We start from the raw sequence: 22,850 nt of genomic DNA, 5'->3' as shown, positions 1-22,850 counted from the left end.
GGAGGGGAAGAAGACAGAAGGAGACAGAGACAGAGACCAAGAAACAGAGACTAAGAGACATGGACAGACAGATTGGTGTAGGTATAGAGGAAATCAAGCTGACCACAGGGTCAAGATGACCCGGGTTCAAGTCTTATCTCTGATAAGTATTGACTTTCTGACTTTAGGCAAATAACCTTTCAGCACCTTTATAGAAGTATACACACACACACACACACACACACACATATGTTCACATATGTATGCATGTAAAAATTTACACCATTTTTCCCATAGTCATTAGTATGATTGTAGATAATAAATAAACTAAATAAGAAATTCAGGCAGGATCACATGGGAATTTTTGTTGTTCTTTTAATGATCTCAGACTAGCCACTCCAATAAAAGTCCTTAACACTAACATTCTCCAAGTAGTACTGTGCATTTGTGAACCATGAAAGACCATGGACAAAAAGATGATAGTACCTTAAAGAATGTTTTCAGAATGATTGGTCACAGAAGATTTAAACACTATTACTACTACATAATATTTGCTATTTTTTTCTTCTGTTGTGTTTTGTTTCCTCTTTCTGGTGGTTCCTCCTTTTGGTTCTAATTCTTACTAACAACATCACTAATGTGAAAATATGTTTAATAAGATTGTATATGTATAGCCTATATCAGATTGTGCCTTGGGGCCTCTTGGGGAGGAAGGTGGGGAGGGAGGGAGAGAAAAATTTTAAACTCAAAAGCTTATGGAAGTGATTGTTGATAATTCAAAATAAATTAATTTTAAAAAAAACTTTTAAAAAATCTAAAAGCAAGATGGAAATCACTAGACTTCAGCTTGTTGCGAAAGATGACCTGCTTATAAGAAGTATAATGAAAGATATTACTCAGGAATTGTATCACCGGAAAAATATATAGTCTGGCCGTGTCCTAAGACCAAGGGATAATAAATGGATAGCCCAGGTGTTACACTGATACCTCTGAGATACTGAAAAGAATATAGAGAAGCTTCTGACACATTAGATACAACCTCTCTGAAAGATTTAGAGGAAAATATGAACAACCATCCCAGAGGATGAGACAAAACATAGTAGAATAGAAAACATAGAAGACAACACATAGAAGAATCTGTATCTATGGAAGAAGAACTCAACATGGATGACATAGAGCTTTAATATATGAGAGAAAGAAGTGACTTTAGAGGTCATCTAATACAACCTCCTCATTTCATATTTTAAGAAAATAAGGCCTAGAGAGGTAGAGCGAGTTGGCCAATGTCACACATAGCATTACATATGAGTGACAGAATTCAAAACCAGGTTTTCTGACTATGGTCCAATGCTCTGTCTACCACCTTATTCTGCCACCTCTACCAAAATATTAAATATGATTCATAAATCTTGTAACAATATTAAATATGCCCAATAATTTAATTATGAATAATTTATAGCTTAAGTAAAATAGAGGCCAAATGTCCATAGCAAAGATTTTTTTTTTGAAGTCAACTGTTTCCTTCCCAATATCCTCAGGTCCCCAGGCCATACCCATTTCCATCTTCCTGCTGGGAAGAAAAAACAAACTCAACCTCTGTCTATCTGTCTGCTTCTGCTCAGCTCAGCTTGCACCACAATAACCCCTATTGAGCCCCCTTCCCCACCCAGTTACCAAAAAAGAGGGAGGGGGGAAGAGCCAGGGAAATTGTAGCCTTCTGGTGGTGGAACAAAGTAGAGTCCAGTTCCACCTCTCCTAGCCGTCCCTGCCTTCTAAGCAGCAAGAGGCCTGGGACCTCTCTAAAGCCTCAGCAGGAACTGAGCCCCCTCCTCCCCACTTAACCACTTCTCAGATTGTTTGGAACTCAAAGACATGATGTTTTTAAGCAGTGCCAGGGCAAGCCCAAGGTCCCTCTTCTTCCCTTTCTCCCTGCTGTGTCTGAGAGCCACAAAGAAAGTGAAGGTGGAAAAAAGAAAAGTAGAATTGTCCAAATGAAAAAAGATTTACAAAAATTCACTGAAGAGGGAAACTGCTGCCAATTTATTAGCTAATATAGTTGATGAATTATTAATTGCCTTGAAAATGTCTCTCAAGGCTTTTATTTTCTACAACTTGGGAACCACAAAGGGACCAGAATTCTATAGCCCAGATTCTTATCATAACTCCCCCTTATTTTTTTGAGTCTAAGTAGAAAATGTGTCCGCGAGGGGGAACTTTATGTTAGAAACTCTAGCTATGAATTGACTCTCTCATTGTTACCAACAGTTAAATCTTCTCCTGGAAGGAATATGTTCATTTTTCTGTTCTGAGATTTTTTGTTTGTTTTGTTTTGGGGGGATGTTTTACGCTGCAGCTTTTAGTATTTGGTTTTTCTCGCAGTGGGATCATCCAAAGAATGCCTTCTAACTGATAGAGATCCTCTGAAATAGACTAGGGTGATGAAATACAATTTTTGGCTGCCTCGGAATTTGAGGTATTGTGAGGTTCCATCTAAAAGCCCCAAACTGCTTAACAGTGTGCCTCAATTCTTTGCATGATCTAGGGCTTCAAAAGGAAAGTCTAAGCTGTTTGTGTGAAAACAAAAAACTTTAAAACTAAAAAAAAATCAACTGCTTTTTCTGTTATTTGCACTTACATAATGTTGTATGTATTTGAACTCCTGTGGTTTGTGGTTCAGAGGGTGGCTGGAAGTTGCATGATAAATCTAACAAATATATAATGTGAGAGTATTGCCTTATGAGGAAAAAAAAAACATATCTCCCCAAATTTAAAACTAATGACTTTCAAATTCGTGGGGGGGAAATACAATATTGCATTCATCTCACAGATCATGAGTTACTATTATTAGTGTGCATGACTTACGTCAATTGATTCAGGAGCAAACAGTACTAAATTATCAGTGCATCCAGAAAAGGCTGTTTTGGGACTTCATTTTTTCCCATTGCTCATCTTTCTTATGAGGGCTTATGCTTTTAATAGTAATTTTCCTATTTGAGAACCATTCCCTGGTTCATGGAATTATTAAAAAATAATGGAATGTCATTTCTCAAAGCAAACATATGAATATCTTAGTGTACCTGTTACTTATGTCTTAAGAACTACAGGCCATAAAGTTCTTAAAGATGCTATCCCCATTCCATCTTTATCTGTCCAACTTTAAAAAGATTAAATGTAAATTTTTCCAGTTAAATCCTACCCACTTCCTTAGAACTTCTCTTCCAGGCTCACAACTTTCTGATAATATTAAGGCATTCTTTTATGCCAAGGACACCTCATAATATCATGGAGGTGACTTCAGGTTCTCAAGGGCAATGGCATTGCAATGTAATCTCTGGAAAGTTCTAAAAAGTTAAGACGATTTTGAGTACAGCTATGGTAATGGATGATGTGTCTGTCCAAGCACCAGTCAAAATTGAGAGAGGTTCGTCACCAAAAGGTTGGACAGAGGATGATGTTTGTTGTTGTTACTGTTACTTTTGTTGCTGTTGTTGTTTTTGTCTATATAGCAATTCACAAAAAAAAATATATAAAGGCATAGAGTAGTTGAAATCTGTTACAATCACACAATTTCAGAGCTGGGATGGACCTCCATGGCTATTAATCCAAAACACATTTCTTCAATAATGTATCCAGACACATTTAAGAAACCTGTTCAGTGGAAGCTGTAAAGGGCCAAAGGAAGCATGAGGGAGTATGAAGAATATTAGACTGGTTTGCAATATTCCTGAAGCTGTCATGGACTGGCTTCATGACCTGGCACAATCATTCTAACCATTTTGGTTTTCAGTTTTCCCATGTGTACAATGAAGTACATGAAATAAATGATATGTAAGAGTCTTTCTGATTCCAACATTTTCTCAGTTCATGATTTCAGTTCCTTCAAAAAGAAAATGAGTCAGTTAATGATCACATGTCATTTTTAACATCATGCTTATTAGTTGTGAGCTCTTCCCCCTGGCATGTACTTGGCTTCTCCCTGCCTCCAGGCATGGCACCACCTCCTCTCTCTCTCTCTTAAGGGTTTAAACTTGTCACTTCAAAGTTCACCGTGGATGATGATGTTGCTGTTCTCATTGTTGATAATGGCTATGGGATGTGCAAAGCTGGCTTTGTAGGACAATGCCCTTCGGGCTGTCTTCCCCTTTCATTGTTGGGTGCCCCAGACATCAGAGTGTGATGATGGGTGTAAGCCAGAAAGACAGCAACGTGGGGGATCAGGTCCAGAGCAAGAGAGGTATTCTGACCTTGAAGTACCCCACTGAACATGGTATTGCACCAACTGGGATGACATGCAGAAAATCTGGCATCATACTTTCTACAATGAGCTCCATGTGGCCCCTGAAGAGCACCCTGTACTGCTTACAGAAGCCCCCCTGAACACCAAAGCCAACAGAGGAAAGATGACTCAGATCATGTTTGAGACCTTCAACACCCTAGCTGTCTATATTGCCATCCAGGCTGTGTTGTCTTTGTATGACTCTGGTCATACCACTGGTATTATGATGGACTCTGCTGATGGTGTGACCCACACTGTGCCCATCTATGAAGGTTATGTCCTTCCCCATGCCATCCTCTATCTGGATCTGTCTGTCTGTGATCTGATGGACTACCTCATGAAATCCTGACCAAGAGAGGGAGTACAGTTTCACCACCAAAACTGAGAGGGAAATCGTGCATAATATCAAGGAGAAGCTGTTGCCCTAGACTTTGAGCAGGAGATGGCTATTGCAGCACCTAGCTCCTTTCTAGAAAAGAACTATGAGCTCCCTAACACTCAGGCTATCACCATTGGCAACGAGAAGTTCCAATACCCAGAAGCTCTCTTCCAACCATCTTTCTTAGGTATGGAATCCTGTGGAATCCATGAAACTACCTTCAACTGAATCATAAAGTGTGATGTTGACATCTATAAGGACTTGTATGCTATATCATATTGTCGGTGGTACTACCATGTACCCCAGGCATTGCTGACAGGATGCAGAAGGAGATTAGCCCCAGCTCCCAGAACAATGAAAATCAAGATCATTGCCCCACCTGAGCACAAATAATCTGTCTGGATTGGAGGCTCCAGTCTGGCATCTCTTTCCACCTGCTAGCAAATGTGGAACCACAAGCAAGAGTATGATGAATCTGGTCCCTCCATCGTCCACTGAAAATGCTTCTAAATGGACTGTTTGTGTTCTTGTTTGTTTGTTTTAATTTTGTTTTGTTTTGTTTTTGGTCAAAGGGTGTGACATGATAATTGTCCCCACCCCATCCCCCCAAAAAAGAGATGAGATTGGCATGGCTTTTTTTTTTGTGCACTTGACTCAGGATTTAAAAACTGGAATGGTGAAGGTGATGAGCAGTCTAAGTATGTTTGGGCAAAAGTTCCCAAAGTTCTACAGTACGTCTTCAGGACTCTGCATATTTGGGTTTTTTTTTTTGTTGTTGTTGTTTAATAATCATTCCAAATATTGTATAACATATTGTTACAGAGTTACAAGGGTCTATGAAGTTTGTCCTCTGCTAGTGCAAAGGAGCTACATAACAAAAATCCAAATGGGGAAGGGGTGGGGGGAAGGTACTAGTATTGCTTTACACATAAATTATGTAACCTTTAAAAAAACTTTTACGTCTTCCACCTTATTACTTATTCCCCTTTTTTTAAAATTTATCAGCCATAATGAATGACCCCCTAAATTTCCTCCCTACCCCCAACATAGACATGAATGAAGACTTTACAATCTTCCTGCTAGTTTTATGAGATTGGTGCCAGAAGCTTTACCTGTACACTGACTTAAGATCAGTTCACATAAAAGTGCACCGTTAAAGGTAAAAAAAAAAAAAGAAAAAACCCATCATGCTTATTGCCTTGCACCATGATTAGGGAACTTTTTTTTTTTACTCTAGAAGCCCACTGATCTCCTTTGCATCTACAATGAGATTAGGAATTTAAGCAAGGTACACAAACAATCGTCCCTCTGATCTTCCTTCCCTTTCTTTATTCCCTCCTTTGGTCTTTCCTCCCTCTAAAGCATGCAATGTGTTATAGCAGAAAAAACAATGGCTGTAGAGTAAGAAGATAAAGGATTTCAAATCTCATCTTTATTTGCTCTATTTGAATAATTTTGGACAAGCCACTTATCCACCATGGTTCTCAGTTTCTTCATCTGTAAAATGAGCCCAGACTAACCATTTCTGAAGTTCCTTCCATCAATAGCCTTTTCTTTTTTATTTTCCCCCTTCATGGAGAATATTAAATATTTGACTCACCAGATTTTTAACGAAAAAAAACCTTGCATGCTACAAATTTATAGGCACTTAAGTTTCATATTAGAGCAAATTACGGAGACAAACATGAAGGGAAAGGAAGAAAGGAAAACTCAATGAGGAAAAGAGCAACAAAAAGGAAGAGAACATCAGTTTATGTTTAGGACAATGTTCTTACCACACCACACTGTTTATTTGGACCTCAGTTTCCACAGAGCATCATTTGAAATTTGAGTATATTAGCAATTCAACCATTATCTATAGTTGTCTGCAATTCTGTGCTTTGTACACAATAAATGCTTAGTAAGTGGTTGTTGAATGAATCAATGAAGAAATGAATTTTCAAATGTTTTGTATTCTTTACTTTCACAGATTCTTCTTTAAATGGGGTAACCACAGCTGTCTACCAGAAGAAAATGGTTTTGTGGCCTATAGAGGATATTGCCAAAGCAGTTTGATCCACTGGCCAGACAGATGAAGCTTTGGACTAGGTTCAGATCATGAGACAGGGTTTCTCCAACCACCACTTACATAGCAGTGGATGTCTTAGGCAGGATGGCATGGGTATAAATCTATAGCACACATGGATGATCAAGAAGAGACACACACATACATTTGTTAAGTACTGTTCTGTGTCCTCAAGGCATTGGTATCTTACCCCAGACATTTAGGACTAGTTATTGTGCTACTGCAAACAAAACACAATGTGGCCAACAATCTGGATCTTAAAGTGTTGAGCAGCTGATATCCAAACTAAAACCCTTGAGTTATTCCAGAATCACAAGTTTTAAAGAAGAAAGGAATGTAAAACATGTTAGCTTGAGATTCAGATCCTGAGCTCAGTCATATGAAAAATCTGGAAGCCGACAGAGATTACACCTATAAATCTCCCTTTCTGAATATTTCTAAGTATTACTTTTCTAACATCATGAATTATATCACCAACTCATAGCAGAAACATTCTATTCTAATTTCCCTCTATATTTGGGAGGAGGGGAAAAGATTAATTATTCTATAGAAGACTAATAGGGTTTGCAGCAGGAAAGGACTTAAGAGATCACATAGGGCAGAAGTATTTAACCTTATTTGTTTGTAATGAGCCTCTTTGGCAGTCAATAGACCTCTTCTCAGAATAGTGTTTTCAAATGTATAAAAAAAGTCCACAGTATTAGAAAGGAAATAAATTAGCTTGAATAAAGGTATATTTTTTTCCCTTCAAGTTCACAGATCCCCTAGAATCTAGGAATCTAAGGACCCTATATTATAAATCATAATCTAGTGAGATAAGTTGAACTAAGTGATGTCTAATAACACCTATAGTTCTTAAACTATGGTTCTGCAATCATAGATCAATTCTTTCATGTTACAAAGGAAATTGAGGTGCAGAGAGGTTGCACAAGTAACTAACCTCAGGTCATGCATGAAACATTTAAACCTATGTCTTCTGACTTCACATTCAGTGCACTGCCCTTTATATAATGTACAATTTGGATGTTTTCTCATGAGCTGCCAAAAAGGAAATCTCTGTCGCTGATTATCAGTACTTTGAAGCTAGCATAAATTTCATTGAGATTGGAATATTTTTATTTTAAATTTCATAAAACGCATTATCCATGAAGTTCAATGTGACAAATTTTATGTATTCCCAAATTAAGGCCAGTGTTAGTTATCAAACAATGTCCACTGATTTGCCAATTGTTGGTGAAACTCAGCTGGTAAACATAGAATGGCAACATGCATCTGATTTAGGACAGATTCATTTTTTTGTAATATACTATCCAGATTCTTACTGAGTGTATGCAAACTACAAAAAGAGGAGGGAAGTGCTATTTCTCTATATTTGGAATTAGAGTCCCTGTGTTCAAATCTTGACTCTATCCTTACTCTCTATGTGATGTATGAGTAAAGCACTTAACCTCTCTCAATTCCCTAATCTGTAGAAAAATAATAATTAAGGGGTTTAATTATTAGAATGTAATGTGGTGGGAAAAAAAACACAAGCAAGCAAAAAACACAGGCAAACCTTTTTTTTTGAGAAAGTTCTTCATAAAATGACATCACCAAGATTATGATATAGTTGCTGATTTTACACCTTCTACACATATACTGGTTTGTCATAAACACTTATTATTACTGTTTTCTATCTGATAATAAAACTATTATTATAGTATTTATATATAGAATATGAAGTACTCAAGGACCTTAGTGGTCATCTAGCCTTATCTTCCAGCCATTTCAAGAATTCCTCTACAGCATTCTTTTTTTTTCCATTAATTTATTTATATTTAGCTTTCAACATTCACTTCCACAAGATTTTGAGTTCCAAATTTTCTCCCCATCTCTTCCCTCCCCCAACTCCAAGACAGCATGCGTTCTGAATACCCTTTCCCCTAATCTGCCCTCCCTTCTATCTCCCACCCCTTCTCTTATTTTCTTCTTCCTCTAGGGCAGGATAGATTTCTATGCCTATTGCCTGTATATCTTACTTCCCAGTTCCATGTGAAAACATTTTTTTAACATTTATTTTTAAAACTTTGGATTCCAAATGTTCTCCCTTCCTCCCTCCCCACCCACCCTCATTAAGAAGGCAAGCAAGTCAATGCAGGTTATACTTGTGCAGTCATGCATAGCATTTCCATAGTAGTCATGATGTGGCAAATTAACTATATTTTCCTCCATCCTATCCTTCCCCCATTCATTCTATTCTCTCCTTTGACCCTGTCCCTCCTTAAAAGTGTTTGCTTCTGATTACCCCCTCCCCCAATCTGTCCTCCCTTCTATCATCTCCCCCCCCCATTATCCTCTTCCCCCTCATTTTCCTGTAGGGTAAGATAGTGTCCACACCCAATTGAGCATGTAGGTTATTCCCTCCTTAGCCGAATCTAATGAGAATAAGATTCACTCATTCCCTCTCACCTTCTCCCACTTCCCCTCACTGTAAAAGCCTTTTCTTGTCTGTTTTATGTGAGATAATTTACCCCATTCTACTTCTCCCTTTCTCCTTCTCCCAGTATAATCCTCTCTCACCCCTTAATTTTATTCTCCAGATATCACCCATTCATCTTCAACTCACCCTGTGCCCTCTGTCTACCAATCTATCTATACATATAATTTTTCCCCTCCAACTACCCAAAGACTCACAAAGGTCTCATGAGTTACAAATATCATCTTTCCATGCAGGAATGTAAACAGTTCAACCTTAATAAGTCCCTTATGATTGCTCTTTCCAGTTTAACTTTTTAGCTTTTCATGCTTCTCTTGAGTCTTGTATTTGAAAGTCAAATTTTCTATTCAGCTCTGGTCTTTTCATCAAGAATGCTTGAAAGTCCTCTATTTTACTGAATGTGAATTTTTTCCCCTGAAGGATTATACTCAGTTTTGCTGAGTAGGTAATTCATGGTCATGATCCTATCTCCCTTGCCCATCAGAATATTATATTCCAAGTGCTTCAGTCTTTTAATGTAGAAGCTGTTAAATCCTGTGTTATCCTGATTGTGTTTCCACAATACTTGAATTGTTTCTTTCTGGCTGTTTGTAATAGTTTCTCCTGAACTGGGAATTCTGAATTTGGCTACAATATTCCTAGGAGTTTTCCATTGGGAATTTCTTTCAGGAGGTGATTAGCGGATCCTATCCATTTCTATTTTACCCTCTACTTCTAGAATATCCGGGCAGTTTTCCTTGATAATTTCTTGAAAAGATGATGTTTGAGTTCTTTTTTGATCATGGCTTTCAGATAGTCCAATAATTTTTAATTTGTGTCTCCTGGATCTATTTTCCAGGTCAGTTGTTTTTCCAATGAGATATTTCACATTGTCTTCTATTTATTCATTCTTTTGGTTTTGGTTTACAATGTCTTGATTTCACATAAAGTCACTTGCTTCCAATTGCTCCATTCTAATTTTTAAGGAAGTATTTTCTTCAGTGAGCTTTTGGACTTCCTTTTTCATTTGGCCAATTCCGCTTTTTAAGGCATTCTTTTCTTTGGACTTCTTTTGCCATTTGGGTTAGGCTATTTTTAAGGTGTTATTTTCTTCAGTATTTTTTTGGGTCCCCTTTAGCAAGCTGTTGACTTGTTCTTCATTATTTTCTTACATCACTCTCATTTCCTTCCCCAGTTTTTCCTCTAAAATCTAAAATTTCCTCTAAAATTCCTCAAAAATCCTTTTTCAGCTCTTCCATGGCCTCAGACTGATTCATATTTTTCTGTTGCTTTCTTTTTTTTTTTGGAGGGGGAAGGCAATTGGGGGTAAGTGACTTGCCCAGGGTTACATAGCTAATAAGTGTCAAGTATTTAGTCTGATGCTGAATTTGAACTCAGGTTCTCATGACTTCAGGGCCTGTGCTCTATCCACTGTGCCACCTTGGTGCCCCTTGATTCATATTTTTCTTGGAGGCTTTGAATGTAGGAGCTTTGACTTTGTTGTCTTCTTCTGGTTGTATGTTTTGATCTTCTTTGTTACCAAAGAAAGAGTCCATAGTCTGACTTTTTTTGTGCCTTTGTTTGCTCATAATCCCAGCCAACTAGTTGAGTTTTAAACTCTTTGTTAAGGTAGAGGTCTGTTTCCAGTGTGGAGAATGTACTGTCCCAAGTTTTGGGGAGTTTGTGCAACTGTTTTCAGAGATACTTCTAGGGACCTGTAAGTTTTCAGTTCTTCCAAAGTGGGATGATTAAGGGCCAGGTGTTTACTCCTTTCTTGGCCTGTGCTGTGGTTTGTGAGTGACCACAAGCACTGTTTTCTGCCTTGGAACTGTGAGGAGGATTCCCTTTTTACCAAGGCACAAGCTCCACCCCACCAGTGCTCCTCCTTGCCCCAAGATCACCTCCCAGCACTATGACCCAGATCCAAGCACAGGCAAAGCAAGAGAATCTTGTTTTAGCACTAGTAAAGAGATCCCTGCAATCCCCCTCTGATCAGCCACTCGATTCCCCTCAGTCTGTGGGCTGGAAGCTCATGAAGCAACCGCTGCCCTGGGGCTGCCCAGGACTGGGGCTAGGATCAAGCTTCTCTCTTACTATGGTCACAGACTTTTCCTACTGACCTTCTAAGCTGTCTTTGGCATTTGTGGGTTGAGAAGGCTGGAAACTGCCACAGCTGCCCATGATTCAGTTCTCTGAGGCCTGATGCAGGTTCGCTGAAGCCCAGGTTTTGACTGCACACCCATGCTAAACCGTGTTTCTCTCCCAGTCTGACACAATAGACCTTTCTAAGCAACCATCCAGATTTTCTTGGGCTGGAAATTTCTTTCACTCTGTCTTTTTGTGGGTTCTTCTGCTTTAGAATTTATTTAGAGCCATGTTTTTATAGGTATTTGGAGGGGTTTAGGGAAGGGCTTCAGCAAGTCATTGCTTTTACTCTGCCATCTTGGCCCTGCCTTCCCCCTTGGCCCCCTCTATAGCATTCTTGACAGATAGGCATACAACTTGCTTTTACTCTGCCATCTTGGCCCTGCCTTCCCCCTTGGCCCCCTGTATAGCATTCTTGACAGATAGGCATACAACTTCTGCCTGAATATTTTGTTGGTGGGGTAATCGTTTCCTTAATCGTTTCCTTAAAATAGAATGGAAATCCCCTTGGAATGAATGCGAAAAGCCATCTTTTTCATTTTTGACAGCTGTTATTTTAAAATTGTTCGTAAAACTAGCTAAAAATCTGTCACTCACTTGAAGCAATGACAAAGACATTTATTCCCTCTTTTACATGGTAGTCCTGACATAGGAAGAACAGGCATCAACTATCTTGAACAGGTATATAATAAGCATCTGCTATGTGCCAGACATGGGGGGTGGGGGGTGATGACAATCAAAGGAGATCAGATCTATGCTCTCCAAAGGTGTTCTTCCCTGTGATTAAATAAATCCATCACAGACTCTAAGTTGAAAAAAGATTTTCCCAAAGATAGTGAGGTCTTCTAGATTTTCCTTTTTTTGGATGACATTATACGAGTCAGTCAACAAGCATTTATTAAGTGTTTACTATATGTCAAGCACAGTACTAAGTGCAAGAGATACAAAGAAAAGCAAAAATAACCCCTGCCTTTGAGGAATTTACACTCTAGTGGAGAGGACAACATGTCAATAACTAGGTAAGCACAGAGTAGATAAGAAAGAATGGATGTTGTCTCAGAGAGGAAGGCACTAATAGGTGGAGACTGCAGGCTTTCTGCAGAAGGCAGAATATGATGTGAGTCCGAAAGGAGGCAATGGAAGCCCCAAAACATGGAGGTGAGGAGCAGGAGGAGAACATTCCAATCAGGGGTATAGTTAGTACAAAGGCACGGAGATAGGAAATGGAGGGTTTTGTGAAATAGCAAATTGACCATTGGAGCTGAATCATAAATATATAGATTTATTATATATAAAGTGTAAAAAGTTTGGAAAGTTAGGAAGAGGCCAGGTTATGGTGAATGTTAAAGATGAAACAAGTTTCAGAGGCTCTTGGAAGAAATCTATAATAGCTCAAAAGACATTGACCTTACCATCCATATAGGAAAGTGTAAATGGATGAAAAATTCCTGTTGCACAGATTACCATCTTACTATCTGTATTTGGATGGACAACATATAAGATGTATGTATGTATATGTGCATGTATACGTGTGTGTACATATATATGATAACATATTAGATATATACATATATGCACACATGCATGTGTGTCCCATATAGGCATATGTCAGACAGACAGTACAGACAGACAACGAGATGAGCAGCAGTTAAACAGGAGAAGAAAAGAAGGCTACATTGTCTCTGGGAAAAGATAAAGTCCCTTTAATGACTCCAAACTTCACATGAAATCAAAGGTCCATATTTTTTTAAAGTCATCATTGTATCAATATTGCTATATGACAACAAGACATGAAATTCAACAGTCTCTCAAGAGTTTGATACGACTTATCACCCAGAGAACAATGGAGAGGCATTTGATGGGTATGAGCAAGCTATAACATATAACAAATGAGGTACTCTGGAGAACAATAGTAAAAGACCTCGTCAAGGAATTCTGAGCCAAGAAGCCAATCAACAAGCATCTATTAAGTACTTACTATGTCTTAGGCACTATACTTGGTATAATAAAAAAAAGTTGGTCATGTGGCAAGAGTTAGAAATATCAGGTGACTAGTCAAAATATTCCATTGGTACCCTCTTGAAAACATGAGACAGAAAAGAGGCCTCCCAAACTTTGGGCAGGTTCTTTGTAGTGAACCTATGGAAAGACACGGAAAAGAGTCACACGTAGAATAGCAAGTATAGATATGAGTTCATATCACCCGTGAAAACTTTAAAATTCATGAGATCACAGATCAATGGAATACTTGAGTACATGACAGGCATTATGATAGGTGCTGAGAATACAATGATAAAAATACACAGTCACTGCCATCAAAGCACATTATTTGTATCAAGGGACCCAAGCTATATGTAAATAAACTTACAAAGTATATATAAGGTAAATTTGTAAGGGGTGAGCACCTGGAGAGATAGGGAGAGACTATATAGTGAGAGTTTCACCTCAGCAGTGTTTTGAAAGAAATAATAGATTCTAAGAGGCAGAAATGAGATGGGAGTGTAGTCTATGCATGGGAACAGCTGGTGCAAGGTTTCAGAGGTGGGAAATGGAGGAACGAAAAAGTAAAGTTCTGAGGAGAAGCAATCAACTTAGTAGAAGCCTGGGTACCACCATTTTCATCGCGTCTAAAAACTGGACAAACCATGAGACAATCTGTTTTTATTCTTTCTGGCCTTCTCAGAAGTTTGCTGTTAACAAAGCCAGTAGCTTAGATATAAAGACATCATTCATGTCACCATTGAACTACTAAATTAATTCAATTCCTGCAGGGAGATGAAAAGTCTAAGAAAATAAATTGCTTTGGTCACTTTTAAACTGCTTTCTTCTCTACTCAAATACCATCCATGTGGAAATACTCAGCACATATTCATTATATTGAAATCAGTCCAGTGAGGACGATGAAAAACATCTTTACAAGCCTATTTTTTTTATGTTAGAATGCGTTATGTATGCACCTTGTCTCAACCCTCTTAGTAGGGATGGGGGCTATTCTATAACCAGAGTACTCTGCCTCTACTATTGTAAAGATAATCCTTCTTCTCTTTTGATTATAAAATCATTAATTTGGAGCAATGGAAAGAGTACTGGCTCTTGAGTCTAAGGAACTGGGTTCAAACTCTTCCTCTGATGCTTACTCCTTGGGTGTCCTTGGGTATGCCATCTCCCTGGGCTTCAGTTCCCTCTTTTGTAAAATTACAGGATTGGACTAGATGACATGTCTTCCAGCTTTATACCTATGCTCCTTTGATCCTTGGCAAACTGTAAGGACTTCAGATATATAGTCTAAGTCCTATATTTGATAAATGGGGACACTGAGACCAAGAGAAATTTAGTTGTCCAAGGTTACAAGAAGTAAATTGCAAAGCTGGGACTCCAATCTACTTCTTCTGACTCCGAATTCGATATTCTTTTTAATATACCAGGTTTGTTTTTTCCTGTTGATTCATCAGCTGATTTTAATTTTCTTCTTTTATGAATGCTTCTCCCCCTTAAACTTTTCATATACTAGTGACTTTAACCAGGTCACACAGATGGTAAGTGTCAGAGGTGGGATGTCAACCTAGGTCCATTGACTCCAAAGTTGGTCCTCTTTCCCTTTCCCTTTCCCTTGTCCATGCAGCAGAAGTAATTCCCATTTCCAGCTTTATATATTATATACATATGTATGTGTGTGTGTATGCATATATATATAGGCGTATGTGTGTGAATGCATATATATATATATATATGTATATGTGTATTTGTATGTGTGTGTGTGTGTATTGCACTTGACAAAACCCTGGGCAAATCACCTCGACTCTGATTCTCAATCTCTTCATCTCTTGTCAAAGGCAGTTAGGTGGCACTGGGCCTGGAGTAAAGACAGACTTGAGTTCAAATCTGCCCTCAGACACTTAGCAGCTATGTGCTCCTGGGCAAGTCATTTAAGCTCTGTCTGAACTCAGTTTCCTCAACTGTAAAATGGGGATAATAACAGCACTTATCCTTCATGGTTGTTGTCAGTATCAAGTGAGCTAATATTTCTGACATGCTTAATAAACTATCTGGCATATAGTAGGCACTTAATGTTTCCTTCCTTCTATTAGATGCATATATTAATATTACTATCTATGCCAGAGGATCATTGTGAAGAAAGCACATTATAAATCTGAAAGACCTGTATAAATGTGTTACTATCATTGCAGACCACTAAAGATTGGTGGAAAAATTCAGTTTGTCAAGCAGCTGTTGGCATGTAATACCAATTTAACAGCTCCAGCCACCCAACCACACACACACTCTCTGTCTTTCTGTCTGTCTGTGTCTGTCTGTCTGTGTCTGTCACTCTTTCTCCTCTCTCTGTTTCTATCTCTCTGTCTCTCTGTCTCTGTCTGTCTCTCTCTGTCTCTCTCAGTCTCTGTCTCTGTCTCTCTGTCTCTGACTCCTCTCTCTGTCTCTGTCCTCAGTCTAATTTCAGGTTGTATTATAATACAACCCCTGAAAATGATGAGATTGGGCCCAGGCACTAAGTTAAACAAAGCCCTCCTTCTCTATTAGACAGTTGTTTTTGTTTGTTTGTTTTTGTTTTGTTTTGTTTTGTTTTTTGTTAAAAAGACAGACCATTTAACTTTTTTTAAAAAATTCAAGAATATTTAGGCCACTTTAAATATACTCATAACAGAGCTCAAGAGTTTGGCTCCAGTTTAAAAAAAAATACATGTTTTCCCAAGCAGTGATTAAGTGTATACATAAGAAGTATTTGGCCATTTTCCCACCCAGAAAATCATCGTTTTTCCATGACTGAGATCTCCTTCTTGAGCTCACAGATTTTCAAAGGATTGAAGCCATGGGCAGAAACCATGGAAAAGAAAATGAAATGATATAAACCTAATTGCTCTTCTAGATATATTCAACAACAGTAGTGATTTTGGAAGGTCTTAACTGAGCTAGAAGCATTGCAGGTCATAGCAGCAGCAGTAGTAATATTAATGCTATTGTTGTTTCCAAAGCAAAAAGTAAACAATTTAACTTCAAAAACTTTATTACAGAGGTGTGAGGAAGTAAAGAAATCAGAAGAGAGAGAAAACCTATGAAAAAGGAAGATACAACTATTATGCCACAAGAAATTTTGAAAGATGGTTTCAGAAAAACCTAGGGAAATTTGTGTGAACATGTATGTAAGGAACATAACCAGGAAAAAAATTTTTAATATAGCATCAACACTGTAGACATAAACATTTTGAAAGATTCTAATTGATACAATGATCTACCATAATTCCAGAAGACCAATGATGAATGGCACCCACTTCTAGACAGAGAGGTGATGTATTAATATGCAAAAAAGAAGATATAAACTTTTTTTCTACATGGTCAATGTGGGAATTTGTTTTACTTTACTACGGGGGAGAGGGAAGAAAAATATGCTTGACAATTGAAAAAATAAAATTTAATTTAAAAAAAAGGATGTAGAAAATTTTCTGGTTATCTGTATAATCCAACACAATGAAAATACAGATTTGATCAACTGAGAAAGAGAAAGCTGGTTCACTGTTATTATAACAAGTGACAGATCAGTTATGTCATAGGAAGTGACTAGCTGCTCCAAAAAACTGAAAAGCAGTGGGGTTGGGAGGGATCCATGATTATTCACCCAAACAGTTCACAGTTGCTAGCAAAGTCTTTTACTGCTTTCCTCTCAGATGAAATCTTGACCACACCTTTATTAATGGAAAACATCACAGAACTATTAACAAAGTATGAGAACATCAGAGATCCCTCCAAATATAGGCCAATTGGGTATTCATGTTCTCTATACAAAGCATTCATGGTGCATATAATTTTTTTTTAAATCTGTAAACACCTACTAGAAAAAAAAAGTGTGTAAGTATAATTTATACATGTGTGTCTATGTAAGTATATACTCACATTAATATGTATGTGCGTACGTATATATATTGGTTGAGGAGGAAAAAGTATGCCAAAAAATTCCTGGAGGTATAAAGAGCAACTTCTTATCGATGGCAATCATTGAATAAGCTGCCTCAAAGTACCATAGCATTTATACTGCCTTTGCTGAATTGACTTTGACCTTCTTTGTCCATAGTTTGATTTTCCCCTTGATTACACAGGTAAAAAAAAAAAGATTAAATTAAAAAAAAAATCTTTGCCAACCTAGGAAAATTCCGAGTATTAAGTTGATTGGCAATTCTGGTGCCTTTCCCCATAAAGAATGCTATGCAAAAATTGTATTCCTGTTTAGGCTACCTAAATTGGAAGCGATAGCGAAGGACTGTAAGGGCACAATTCTTCTGAAAGTAATCTCTGAAGCTAAGTTTTGAATTTTTCCTCTCTTTATCCAAGTTATTCAACATGAGCAAACAACAAAAATGTACCACTGGTGTCCTTGTAATGTCAAAAGAATTTGAGAAGGTTACCTCAGCATGTTGGCTAGATGTCTGTTGCAAACTTATGGCAAGATACAGGCAGGTACAGAATAGTTGCAGTTTGCATTTGTTGAATTGAATATCCAAAGCAATGAGATCACAGATTTGTTTCAGTATTTATAAAAAAAGTTAATATATATATAGCAGTTAAAGGTTTGCAAAGCACATCTTAGTATTTTGTCCTCACAACAACCCTGAAAGGTGGGTATTACAGTTATTCTCATCTTAGTTTTTTCACAAGGAAACTAGGATTCCCAGGGGTTAAGCAGGGTGCCCATAGTCCCACAGCTAGTAAGTGTGAGAGCCTTGAATGGTGAATGTGTTGAGTTCAATTGAACTATTCAATGTTGGAAAAGAGCTATTGAAGTGCCTGAGATATTTTCAAATAAATACATAACTTCTTCATCTTCCATCTTATTTGCTTAGTGACTTAGAAGAGCTTTACAATCAAAAGCCACTTGATTCTAAAACTATTCATCGGGGAAAGGAAAAATCAGCATAAGGAACAAAATCAGCTGAAATCCCATGATACTCTGATTAAGCCCAAAATTCTGGGGAAGCTCAGCTGCTCTCTAAGCACATGATGGGTTCATTAATTTTAACCTTTATATTTCTACTCCAGTGATGTTCAGAATTCTCCTGGGACCAAAAGAAAAAAAAACAATGATGAATCGATGTTGTGAGACCTACACTGTTGCCTTTAAGCTGATTCTTGCCAGACTCAATCTTAGTGCATTGAAAATAATAGCAAGCAGGTCAAATAGATGGATAAAGTGAGTACTTATAACACTTGGGAGCTACAGCAACAGAATCAACAATGATTCATAAGGCGCTGTGCACAGAACACTAGGCTAGGTATGGGAAAGATACAAAGTTCAGATCAAATTAAGTCCCTGTCCTCATGAGGAGTTTACAATCTAGTAGAACAAATGCCTGAAGTGTGGAATACACTAGCTTGAAGCTCCCTTAGACAAGCTTCTTAACTCTAGATGTCATATTTCAGATCATAGAATTTTAGAGCTAGAGGGACTCCAGAGATCACTTAGTCCAGGGGTGGGGTACCTGTTGCCTCGAGGCCACATGTGGCCCTCTAAGACCTCAAGTGCAGCCCTGTGACTGAATCCAGACTTCACAGAACAATTGGATTCAATAAAAGGGTAGCACCTGAGGACTTAGAGGGCCACATGCAGCCCCCAGGCAGCAGGCTCCCCATCCCTGATAAAAGATGAGGAAATTACCACTGCAAGAGGAAGTGACTTCCCTAAAATTGCATTGCTATAAGTGGCCAAGCTAAGATTCAAGCCCTAGGCTCTCCCAAAGACAAATCCAGGGCTCTTTATTATGCTGATATTGTTCTTAACTTCTTAGTATGATAACAGGTGATGACTACACTCTCCCTGGTGGCAGTCAGTTTTCATTTCCAGCAGATGTGCCCCTTTATTTGATTCTTTCTTTGATTAATTTCAAATGGGTCCTAACCAACCCTTTGTCTTCTTAACCAAATCCCATGGCAATTGTTTTCTGTTCTGGCCAGAAACTCAAAGGATCTTCTCCACCAAGACTGATACCTCTGTGATGCTAAATTGAGTCATCTTTTTGTCTCAAAGCTTACCCTGACCTAAGTCATTGAATGGGCTTGGCCTCAAATAAACTGAGACCTGGGAAAGATGTCAATTTAGAAAGGCCGAGGTCAACCACTGCATTCTGGGGAGGACAGAGTAGCCAAATGACTTTGCGCAGCATTGCCCACTCATATCCAATTCACAGGCAAGTCAAGACATTACCTTCATGATGTCATTGGTATTCTTCAAGAATGAAGGACCAATAACAATAATGGATTGGCTTCCACTTTTATGGCTGTGTTTTGTACTTCAATCTATAAAGCCACTGTTTCTCCAATGTACCTAATGACATCACCCTGCTTATTTTTTTTTTCAGATTATTTACTCATGGTACAACTTTCCCTTCCTGAAATCCCCTTCTATTGCTAGAATCAAAGAATCAGAACATGAAAAGATAGCATGTCAAAAGGTGGCAGCCTTCAACTTTGTCCCTGATGCTTGCCATAGAAAGCCTGCCATTCAATTCACCTACACTCTTGCCTACCCGCTATGCTGTCAATCCCCAGGGCCTCACAGATGCAATCAGATTCTTGTTATGTCATCTATAGGTATTTCCCTCTCTTTCCTAATGAGCCCAATGCCTGTGTCATCATCTTCTCCAACCTTTTTCCCCTAAATAGCACCAGTCTAGCAGTGGTCATCCTTCTCAGTTCCCAAAATCTGGCTCTTGTCTACCTCAGGTATGTACAAAAGTGGTTGTAACTTAGTACAAACCCTTCCACCCACTCAAATGAATTTGCCCAAAGTGCCAGAATTCCTAGCTATAGTTCTGCAGAGGATCAGACACTCAAAAGTTGGAAAGCATCTGCTGATACAGCTAATACACAGCAAACCTCCAGTGCTCTTCCTCCTACACCACTGTGCTGAGCCTTAAGCAATTCAGTCTGGAACTAAAAGTACTCCCAGTGATATTCATATTACCCTTGGAAGAAAACGGAATTATAGTATGGCCATAGTTTTGCCTTTGAGGTCTAGATGGGAGGGGGCCATTCCAACCGATTCTTTATCCTACTTATTTTCTCTTCTAATGGTTGGTACCATGTAGTTTTATAGTGAATTATTTCTGTTCATTTCATATGTTTTGATTTTATCTGCCTAGCTAGGCTATAATTCAGTCCGTTAACCAAGTATTGGCAACATGCTATACACAAGACATTGTGCCAGGCTCCACATGGAGATACCTCATCCATGCCCCTCCCCTCCAGGAAATTTGTAATCTAATCAAAGTGAAAAGACAGGTAACTGTAATTTAAAAGAATGTAGTAAACATAGACAAGGTATAAAAAGGGTATTAAAATACTTGCACTTATTAAAAATCTAATGAAAAACTGGGATCTGTCATTGATATCCTCATAATTACTGCTATGGCAACTCAGAAAACAGAAAAATAGGCTTTGACTTGTGAGTTCAGGACAGAGTTCAGTGAACAGGTGGCAACTGAGCCATACTTTGAAGAATGGGAATGACTTCAGGCAGAGAAGGAAAGGAGGGCACTCCAGGAATAAAAGGGAGGGGAAAGAGGGTTGAGCAAATATAGAGAGGCATAAAAGCAAGAACACTGGATACTACGGTTTGTCTTGGCTAACCCATACCCTTGATAGGTAGATTGGGCTGGGACTAGAGGTCCCTAAATGTGTTAGATGACTTTGGCACTGGTATGTTTGTGATAAAGAAAAGAGTGACTAGAGGTGAAGAGAGACACGAGGAAGAGTCCAAGTGAGAGCCTCAATTTGTAAGCTAGCAGTGAGAATAGAAAACAGGCCACATATAAAAAAAAAATCATAGACATAAAATCAACAAAATTTGGGGATTGCATGCATGATGAAGTAAAGGAGGAATTAAAGATGGCTCCAAGGTTCTGAATGCAGATGGCAAAAAAGAATACCTGTGGCATATATACATAGATAGATAGATAGATAGATAGATAGATAGATAGATAGATAGACAGATATAGATATAGACATAGATATAGACATAGACATAGACATAGACATAGACATAGACATAGACATAGACATAGACAGAGACAGAGACATAGACATAGATTAGATATAGATATAGATATAGATATAGATATAGATATAGATATAGATATAGATATAGATATAGATATAGATATAGATATAGATATAGATATATGCATACACACATACATGCATATGTATCTACATATGTATAAATGTATGTGTATATATGTATGTATATATACACCCAGACACATACAAAATACATATATTCACATATATGGAAGTTAGAAGAAGGAAGAAGGATTTTTGTTTTGTTTTTTTCTTAATGGAAAAGACAAAGGAAGTTCAGTTTGGTAACATGTCCTATTTAACGAGTCAACAGAACATGTAAGTAGACCACAAAAGGTCACACAAAGGATCATATATTTAGAGCTGAAAGATACTTCAGCGATCACCTAGCTCACCTCACCTTATTTTACAGATGTTTAAGAGGCAGTTAGAACTATGTGTCTGAGACACAGATAACAGGGCATGGCTGAAGATCAATTTTGTATCTGTGATAGTGGGGCATCCAATAAAATGGGTTCAGGGACTGAGCATGGTCTAGTAGAAAGAACATTGGATTTTGGAGTCAAAGATTTGGTGGCTTGAATCTTCTTACTTATCTAGGTGACCTTTGGCAATTCACTGAAGCATTCTGAATGTTGGTGTGATTGTCTTTATTTTAAAATCAATTGTGTTTCAGTTAACAAGCTTTTATTGTCTCCCTGTGGAAAACAAAAGCAAAAACTTGTAACAAATAATTATAGTCAAGCAAAACAAATTCCCACATTGGCCATGACCAAAACAAAGGACTTCATAGTAGCACTATGAAGATCGTCAGTTCTTGTGTGTGTCATGCGCCCCCTTCAGCAAGATGCTGAAACCTCCAAATACTTAAAAATAATGTCTGTAAGTACTTCAAATACCTAGGATGACAAAGAATACCAACTGGAATAAAGTTATCCAAATGCTCTTTTTAGTATATTCATAGATACCAGGTTAAGGGTTAGGCTAAATGGTCTCTAATTTCTAAGTTTCCTTCCAGTTATATATCTCGGAGCTTAGGGGGAAAATAAGGAATTGTCAATGAGGACCCCCTTTTTTTTTTTGGCTAGGCAATGGGGATAAGTGACTTGCCCAAGGTCACACAGCTAATAAGTGTTAAGTGTCTGAGGCCATTTCAACTCAGGTCCTCCTGACTCCAGGGCTAATGCTCTATCCACTGTGCCACCTACCTGCCCCAAGGACGCACTTTTTACTTTCAGAATTATTTGAATCAATAATCCGACCTCTTTCTGAAACTATAGTTTCCTTAAAAAAAAAAATTCAAAGCTTATCAGCAGGGATGCTTTCAAAAGGAATCCAAACAGATATAGAATACAACTAGATAGCACAGTAGGATAGAATGCAGCTAGATAGAGCATGGGCCTGGGGTCAGGAAGACTTATCTTCATGAGTTCAAATCTAGCCTCAGACACTTACTACTTGTGCCACC

General features: G+C 38.1%; 1 pseudogene; it reads left to right on the top strand.

Moving 5' to 3' along the window:
* Nucleotides 1-3,351: 3,351 nt before the first annotated feature.
* On the top strand, nucleotides 3,352-5,144 carry LOC110196492 (actin, cytoplasmic 1 pseudogene; annotated as a pseudogene).
* Nucleotides 5,145-22,850: the final 17,706 nt, after the last annotated feature.

The sequence above is a fragment of the Phascolarctos cinereus genome, unplaced genomic scaffold (assembly GCF_003287225.1).
Source record: "Phascolarctos cinereus isolate Bilbo 61053 unplaced genomic scaffold, phaCin_HiC Scaffold_4;HRSCAF=312, whole genome shotgun sequence".
Taxonomy (NCBI): Eukaryota; Metazoa; Chordata; class Mammalia; order Diprotodontia; family Phascolarctidae; genus Phascolarctos; species Phascolarctos cinereus.
Note: the sequence above shows the minus strand (reverse complement) of the source record. Positions and strands in the feature narration are given on the sequence as shown.